This window comes from Bidens hawaiensis, unplaced genomic scaffold (assembly GCF_021521415.1).
Source record: "Bidens hawaiensis isolate Kalapana, Puna unplaced genomic scaffold, B.hawaiensis_p1.1 tig00008374_1, whole genome shotgun sequence".
In the NCBI taxonomy this organism is placed as follows: Eukaryota; Viridiplantae; Streptophyta; class Magnoliopsida; order Asterales; family Asteraceae; genus Bidens; species Bidens hawaiensis.
This window is the reverse complement of record NW_027491592.1, coordinates 517510-526963: the sequence shown is the minus strand read 5'-3', so window position 1 is coordinate 526963 and position 9454 is coordinate 517510. Positions and strand designations below refer to the sequence as shown.

The following is a 9454-nucleotide window of genomic DNA, read 5'->3' as shown; positions in this document are numbered from 1 at the left end:
TAAACTAGATCTATGGTTGTTTGTTATTCGTTTATTTGTACTCGTATAAGTTGTAACCGGATCCGGGTCCGGGTTTCGGTTTTGGTTCGTGTTAATCGTATAATTTTTCCGCTGCGTTTTTATAGTTCGTTTATAAGTTTGTATATTAATATTGATTAATATTTATTGAAACGAAAATAATTAACTAAAACGGGTTTGAAATTACTTGACCGTTTTCGTTCCGAACCACCGTTGAAACCCAACAGGGAGGTCTACTCTTCGGCCAACAGACGTTCTTATGTATGGATGAGCAGGGAGAAACACGTTTGCATTGACCTTACTGGTGTATCCCCTTGTTGGGCTTAGGGATACCGGGTTTGTTGTTAGGCAGACTGTGTTGAAGGCAAAATCACAAAAAATTGCTAAGCATGAGAAAACATGTGTCGAGAATCAACAAGTCTTTATTCATTTTGCTTTTGATGCATTTGGGTCCCTTGCCCCCGAAGCTATTACGTTTCTTAAAAGAGTTCAACGGGTCGTGCAAAGTAACTTATCGACACCAAAGAACGATAACTTTGTTTTTAGTAGGATCGGGTGTGTCATTCAAAAGGGGGTGGCGGCGCAGCTTGTTGCCCGCTTATCCACCTCTCTATTGTAATTGGATCCTTTTATTTAATATATAAAAAAAATAATGTGTAAACAGAAACGAAAAGGTGTTAGCTTTAAACAAACGCCAAGTGAACATAAAACAATAAACGGACACAATAATTTAATGTGGTTCGGTCTAAACTGACCAACGTCTAAAGGGGGAACAAGAAATTCGTTATTTCAATGATGCACAACTTAAGATGTAGTCAATGCGGGGGTTAGAATCAATGGCCTGACGTTAAATGATAGAGTTTTATCCGGTGTGATCATGACATGATCCATCGCAACCACTTGATAGAGTAAGACATGTGTGCGGTAAGGAACTAGACATCGCTTGACTTCGTTATAAGTGAAAATTAGCAAAGCAATTTAACATCTCATGCTATTTTCAGGATTTCATCTATATATGCCATAGAGTAGACATGTGTGCGGTAAGGAACTAGACATCGCTTGACTTCGTTATAAGTGAAAATTAGCAAAGCAATTTAACATCTCATGCTATTTTCAAGATTTCATCTATATATGCCATAGAGTAGTCTCAAGTGGTTGTTCATGATTAATCAAAGCAATTAAAATTTGCTGGTGTAACTAATGGATTTTATAACTGTTTAATAAGAGTAATAATTAATTTGGGTAAAATTGTCATTCGATAATAACTTTTACCCATTCTTTTAAGTTATTTTAGCCGACTGATTCTAAATATGGGGATAATCTTAGTCGTCTAAGCTAGTTAGTCATGTCATATTGTCTTAGTTGGCTAGGCTAATCTTTTAATGATCCTTATTATACTCTTAGACGGCAACCTTTTACGCATGTATTGATTTGATTGCCTTTTTTCATGATCCTTATTATACTTTTAATGTTATTTTTTCGTGACATGTTAAATCCTAGCTTACTTAGCCGGTTAATCCTATATGTGTTCTCTTAATTGGTTAAAAGTCAACGTACATTTTATTAAGCGGTTCCCGCACGCCACATATTCAAACCCAAGATACATCCGATGTTAATCCACGCATTTGTTGAGTGTAAAGTTAATTTAAGTCTTTGATTAATCAGATTACACTAAATAACCTTAAATTACTATATTAACACTAATTAAGTCGTTATGAATATCATCACTTCCGTGAATATTCTTCAATATTCAGCACTACTTCCACTATATTTCTGTTGGCTTCAAAAGTCATCAAATAGAGTTCACCATTTGACGTTTTATATTGATAATTATATCATGTTTTGTTGTCACGTTTTATTTTATTTAAATTTAGAATATCTATCAATTTATTTTGATTATTGCATAGTTTGTTATAAGAGCATCCATAATGCTAACGTTTGTGAATGAGCCCGTTCAAGGTGGCAGACAACAAACGAGAGGGGGAAACGAGTCGCGTTGTTGTGGGGTAGTTTGTTGGTAAAGTTTGGGGCTACAAACGTTGAGACATACGAGAATGTGAGGGCCTCTCTCTCTCTTCTTGCATATATTATATAGGTTTGGCATTTTGAATGCTCTAAAGGATTTACATGATTTTATGGTTGGACGGTGGCAGGGGTGCCCTAACCCCTGTTTTTCCGCACAGTAGTTTGAATATACCCATTTCGACCAAAAATTTGAGCCCCCACCCCTTATTTTTGAATTTTGTTTATACATTTTGAGTATGTCTTCCCTCAACGTTCTTGTTCCAACTTAGCCACTAAATAGCACGCCCAGATTTTTCTAATGGTACATTCATAGTTTTTGTATTATGAATATAAAAGTGCAATCAGATATACAATGCCTGATACCAACAAAATATATATTGTGTACATTAAATCCTTATTTTTTAAACTTAAATGCAAATTCACATGAATAGATACTAAGGGGGTGTTTGGGTTTGCTTTCTAGAAAGTAAAAGTAGTTTGGAAAAACTTAATATTGTGTGTTTGCAACACACATCAATTCATGTTTACCAGGCATCTTGTGCTTTTCAAAAAACAAATACAAACTTTTAAGTTCACCCAAACACCCTCTTATATTTGTTGTATATGGATTTGCAGTAAAAAAAGTTTCTTGAACGAGAAACGAAGAAATATGAAAGAAAAACTAAGTTCAAGAGCTACTCTAATCATGTAAGTGATGTAGACGAGTTGGGACCATCCTACAAGGGCATGCACAATCATGCCGATGCCGAGAAAAACGTTGAGTATTAACATGAGAGTATGCACTTGCGGGGATGCAAGCACGAGTAAATTAGGTCATGCCCGCCATGCCTAGTAGATGGCATTAAAAGTAGAATTTATTGGTTAAATTAAATTTCAACCATGTGTTAAATATAATTAAAAATACATCTACTTTGAAAATAACTTTTCTAGAAACTCTTGTTCTGATAAACACAATCAAACTCCCCATGGTGTTGGTCTTTGATCTTATTGGTATACAACAGACTTTAAGATACAAAAATATGTGTTTTTAAAAATAAGTAGTGTCATGATCCACATTTTCTTCATTTTTAAATCTTATGAGTGATGTCTTAAGTAGTGGTTTCATAGTAAGATGACTAAGATCCCATAAGAGTTTTTAACTTGTGGTCACCAAAAAATTACTTTCCCATATGACGGTATATTTTATTTTTATTTTTTAATTTGTGGCGTATATGAAACTAGATTAAGGAATGTAAGCATATTTTAATAATCTATATCTATAATATATATAAACGAACATCCAAAAATCCTAGGTGTCGTGATGTGGTCGCTCCCCCCTTTTTTGGAGTTACCAGATTTGCTTGATTTTTAAATGGAGGCTTCTAATGCATTTGACCCGAATTCATGGGTATGGATCTTACCAAACCCAGATATTACTTAAACGAGTTATAACATCTCATTAAATAAAAAATTATTATCAACAAATTAATGATGTAAAAATCCTATAAAATATGATATACTAAAAATTAATATCTTATTTATTTTAAAAAAGATATATATTATTTAAATTAAAAAACCAATTTTATAGTAAAAAAAAATAAACGGATCTTGGTCTCATCAAACCATAGGTATATTATTAACTTTCATAAATATTATTTATAATAAAAAAACCAATTTTATAGTAAAAAAATAAACGGGTCTTGGGTCTCATCAAAAGCATATAGATTTTAAACCGGGTTATAACATCTCATGTGAAACAATTTATCATCAAACCATAAGTATATTATTAACTTTGATACAATAAAAAAATATAAATTCAAAAAATAAATTAATATTAAAACAAACAATATAAAACAACCCTGTATTACGGGGGATAAAAACTAGTATCAAATATTATAAATTATTAATTGTATTAATGCAATCCCATCAAATTACCGCTCTAAAATTTATTTGATGTTAAAAAAAATGTGAAACTGATGTAATATGTCATCACCGTGTAAGTTATCCAACACTTCACATATCCGTACGGTCGATTATGAGAATTCACATGCCCTGGACGAGCCGTAAAAGTATACTTTTAAAACCTTAACGTACTGAATAATGTAAATGCATTTTTTATACGCCGATTAAAGTCATAGCGATAAACATAACAATTAGAAAATCGTGATACTAGAATGAGTTTGTGACATACTTAATTGGCTAATAGCTAATTGAGGATTTGTGAAACTTTCCTAACCTTTTTATAACAAATTGGTGAATTAACTCTTCGCAGTTTATGCTCTCTAGTGTTACGTTCTCGATAGTTATCATCGTCGACCCACTAAGTCTTTCTTGAGGCATTTTGGGTCGAATATAGAATTTCAATAAAAATAATTTCGAAGAACTCATTTTTACTGATGCTACCGTGACTGCTGGTGTTCGAAGTCGACTTTGTTATTATCCCGCATATATGTTTCCTTTATTTATTCAACTTAAATTGGTTAATTAAAAGTACTTGGCCTTTTTCAAATTTTAGTGGGTCTATAAATCTTTGGGTAATCCAAAACAAAGGGTTTTAAAATGTGTTTGAGTAATATAAAAGTAGTGGCATTATAAACATTCAGGTATTCTTCATATATAACATCGGGATTTTTTAAAAAAATTGTGCCCCTTGAAGAAAACGTGCCCCAGTCGGTCGCCCACTTTGCACACCCCAAAACCCGCCCTTGTCTGTATAGATATCTATTATAATCCGATTAACCGCTAGTCTCTATCACACCGTTTTAATAAAATCTAGCAAGTTTACAACACTTCACTTATTGCTCGTAGTTGACATTTCAGATGAAATGTATCCTTATGGATAATTTTTGTGACAAACAGTGGACACTTGGCTTTGCATTAGAAATGTCCCGTTTAAAGTATTAGAGAGGATGTTATGACCCCTCCAAATCATCCTGCTTGAAGGCTGTCGGTCAACAACCGTCACATAATTGACCACTTCACAGTTCACATTCTCAAAAACAAATTAAGCCCCCTTTCTCATTCTTCAACATGCACTTTTTTGGCTCTAAAAATATCCATCGAAGATGGACTTGTAATAATTACTACCAGGACATATAAATGTATGTAATTTTGCATATTATACCATGCATCTTACAATATTCAATTTTTAAAAAAATGTTGTGTTATACATAATACGTACACTCGTCTTTTTATATGTGAACTGTGAAATTAACATGCTAAACATGAGAATCAAGTATGGTAATTATATATACAAGTAGAGTAATTATGTAATTACATCATAGAGTAATTACATAATTACTTAACTTGTATATATAATTACCATACTTGATTCTCATGTTTAGCACGTTAATTTCATTTGTATTTGATCCAAACCCTATATGTGTGTGTGTGTGTAAAGTACATATATTATGTTTGTGTGTTTAAATATTATTTATGTTCAAAACTTCTTTAAGTGAGAAGGTGAGCGTTAATACAGAATCGTTATTTTTTTTAGAAGTACACACTTGAAGAGACAATTAGTCATGTTATCTATCAAATTAGGGTGACGTTATGATTGGTGATCTCTTTTTCATTTAGGGAGACGTCATATGTACATAGCTAAGAAAAACTCAGTTAAAGATCAAAGCAAGTAAATTTTTTAACGTTAACACAAACCAATACACATTAGGTTTCTTCTTCTTTTTTTATTTTTTTGCACTTCAATAGTTCAATTTACGTGCGTGTGCATAGTAGTCTTTACAAGAATGATTTTTTAAAAACTCAAATAAAATGAAAAAAATAATAATAATGCACCCTCTATAAGTTTCTTCGGTTGGTATAGAGTAAGTTCTTGAAGCAGAAGATGTTGATCGAAATATATATGAGTTTTAACAAATTCTAGCCATGACTCGAACAAAACATGTGGATTAGTGAGGTAGAAAGCCCACCACACTTCATATCTCACTTGTTTTCGTTATTGGAAACAAATATTGAAACTTACACTAAAGCGAAATATATGGATACTACTGTACTAGGATATCAATGTGGAAGGTGATGATGCTCCTATACAATGCATATGATGATAAAAGAAAAGAAAAGAAAAATACAATGCATCTTCCTAAGCCTAAAAGAATATGGAATCAAATAAATCAATATGAAAAGAAACTGGTTTACAGCATATATATCGTGCCCAAATTAAGATACACTTAATAATACCTTATTAACAAAAAGCGTGTTCACATGTTAACTACAAATCAGTCTATGAGGTCATCATGAAAACAACTTAACAAGATGAAGAACAGTCAAAGATTAATAAATGAACAACGTGATGTACCATAAACATAATTTGGTGAAGATGGAAATTGATAATGACTAAGAAAATTACCTGAACCGAACGATCCTAAGGGTATTCCTTACCACCTAAAACATTTGCAATGAGTTCGGTTCATGGCGGGCCTCAAGATAAAGCGTCACCGCCTAGCACCCAAAATTTTTGGAAAAAGTTATACACACTCGTGCATAAAGGTGTACAAAACCGGTTTGGGTTTTGCACGGTTGAAACTCGTTTGACCCAAACCGGTTTCAGCGTAGAACTTGTCAAACTGATCAACACCGGTTCGGTTTAGAACCGGTCTTAGAAAAAAAAAACATGTTCGATTGTGAAAGAGTTGAGCCGCTATAGAAACCAACAATTTGATTATGCTTAGGAACCAATTTTAGATATGAACTGGTCCGGTTTGGTTTCTGGTTAATCGGCTCCGGACTGGTTTTTTGTACATTTCTACAGTAATTTAAAACAATAATAAATAAATAATCTCACACACAGTTTTTTTAAGCCCAATAATAACAGCCTAGTAGGATATAATAATAGTGAGAGCCCAAATACACAAATTCGATTTCACAACAAACAGTCAAAACATTGCTAATAACAAATTAAGAGGGCCCAAAAATGGGGGGTTTGCTTTTATTTAGAACTAGGTGACAACCGTCGCGTTGCGGAGGCGAACTAACGTGAATTTGGTCGGTATTGGTTAAACTCGTAAAGGGCACAGCAATAAATTCAAACAACGAATTCGGAAAAGTAAAAAACGAGACAATGTCCATATAAGTTGATTAAGATGTCAACATCGAAGCCAATAAAGTTTATATAAAACAAAAGGATAACAAAAAAAACATATTAAAACGAAAATTAACGGTAAAATGCAAGCATTGTGATGGCTAGCTATGATTTGGGTTTCTCTAAGACAAATGATTACAATATATTGGCAAATTACCGAGCAACAAGCTGTTGATTCTTTAAACAAGCTTTCTCGTGTTTGAGATCGGATAATATAAAAGTAGGGCTGAAATCGACACTTCAACAATTCGGTTTTGAGATTGATTTCTCAATTAGGTTTCTAAATAGAATAATAATTAACACCCTTTGATTATAAAATATAAACCACTCCAAGGTACATCAAATAAAGGAGAAAGTACTACAACCACAAAGCTAAATCACATCACACAAACTTAACACAAAGTCACGGCCTATGGTGTCGTGAGGTACACATTAACATGAACAATGGTCTCAACACCATCCGTGGTGTGTTGATCTACCTGAGGTAGACTCTCAATGGTTGCATACCCTTTAGCCTCCTCATACTTCCCGGTCCCACCAATCACCGCGATATGCGATATCTCAGACGCGGTCCTATGGACCCCAAAAAAGCTAATAGTATCATCCACTTCGTGATCACTACCATGAAATAATGTTGTGAGTGCAAATGTGTGACTACTCCCATCCAACGAGCTCGAAAGGTAGAAACCCTGTCCTCGGCCAAGCACGCTCGTACCAAGCTCGTGCCCTTCGGTTAGTTCATTGTCTATAACCGTGATTGACCCGAACATGAGTTGTTGGAGTGTTATGCCCGCGGGAAGTTGACCGGCTGCAACGAATGGTAGGTTTTTCCCACCGTTGATAACGTTGTTGTTCCCGGTGTTTTGGAGAATGGTGTTGGAATTGGGGTTGTTCGGGTTGTTACCGTTGAAACCGGCTAAGAATGGGAGGTTATTGTTGTTCACTATGCCGTTAATGTTGTTTAACGGGACCCCGCCAGTGACCGGGAACACTTGGCTGTTTGGTGTCGAGAATGGAACTGCGTTAGCACTTGAAGTCGCTACAATTCCTGTAACCACTCTACTTGTAGCATGAGACCCTCCTAGAACATCATGCATAAAGAAACTCAACGTCGGGTGTTCCCTGTTAAGACCACCACCAGTAGCACCTGACCCTCCAGTCGGTGTGACACTGACTGGGGTGGCCACTGGGGTAGTTCCAACAGTTGGGGCTACTTTAGTAGTGGTGGGACCCACTACCGGGGCAGGTGTTGCAGTGGCAGGAATTTGACCACTTGGTAGGGTAGGCGTTGAATCTTCCACAGGGGTGTCATTCTCGTCTACTGGACCACTTGTGTCTGGCTCGTTGGTAGGTAACGGGGCCAGAGGCGTCACACCATTTGTTGTATCTAGCAAGACACGTGTGGCATTCAAACATTCTAGAGAAATGGCTAGCAAAAAGACGCAAATTGCGGCTTTGAGAATGGTAGAGGTGGATAATTTGATCATGTTTGTTTTTAGTTGGCAGGCAATGTTGTTGATGATGAATGTGAGTGGTGTTGCACGTATGAACATATATAGTGATGATCTAATATGGAGTTGATGAGATGGATGGAGTTGTTTTGGTGTGGGGTGGTTTGGTTAAACAATTACCTTACCATGTGCATATTTGGTGTATTTGACCAACTCACAGATTTTTTGTGTTTTGTTTTATAGTATACAAAGTTTATTTTTAATATTTAGGCACCGTAGATTATGCCTTTGTTTAGCCAATAAAAAATTAAAGTGAATGAATATACGCATCAAAACTTGTAAACCCTTCCATTAAAAAAAAATTCTTTTAACATTAGTTTATTTTGTTAAATAAACTAGAAGATGATTACAAAAAACTAATAAATTGATGACACCGATTATATTCTTTTATGATATTTACATAATTGACTTTTATTGTCTGATTATGATCACAATTGTATAAATAGCTGAATTAACTTAACTAACATTGTAACCAAACATTATATCTTCTATTTTCTTGCAGTAACATCTTATAAACTTTGAAAGTTTTGTTATACCATTTTTTTACTAATTACATATTATTTGTCACTTGGTCTATTTTATAAATGAAGGTTTACTAGTCTTATATTTCTTGAATAAAAATTAGCTTAAAGTAATAGTTAACTAGATTGTTATAAATATTAATTATTATTATTATATTTTGATAAAATATTTGCAAGCTCTCTCGCTTGAGGGGCTGAAATATAGATTAATACAATAAAAGTAATTCATAAGTTATTTAACCTATTATAACTTATGAACCAAATGGGCAGATTACTCTTTAAAAAATATACCAACCTATTAG

The 9454-nt window shown here is 34.1% G+C and overlaps 1 pseudogene; it reads right to left on the bottom strand.

The window, feature by feature from the left end:
- Positions 1-7427: 7427 nt before the first annotated feature.
- Positions 7428-8649, bottom strand: LOC143637548 (dirigent protein 9 pseudogene; annotated as a pseudogene).
- Between the last annotated feature and the right edge of the window lie 805 nt (positions 8650-9454).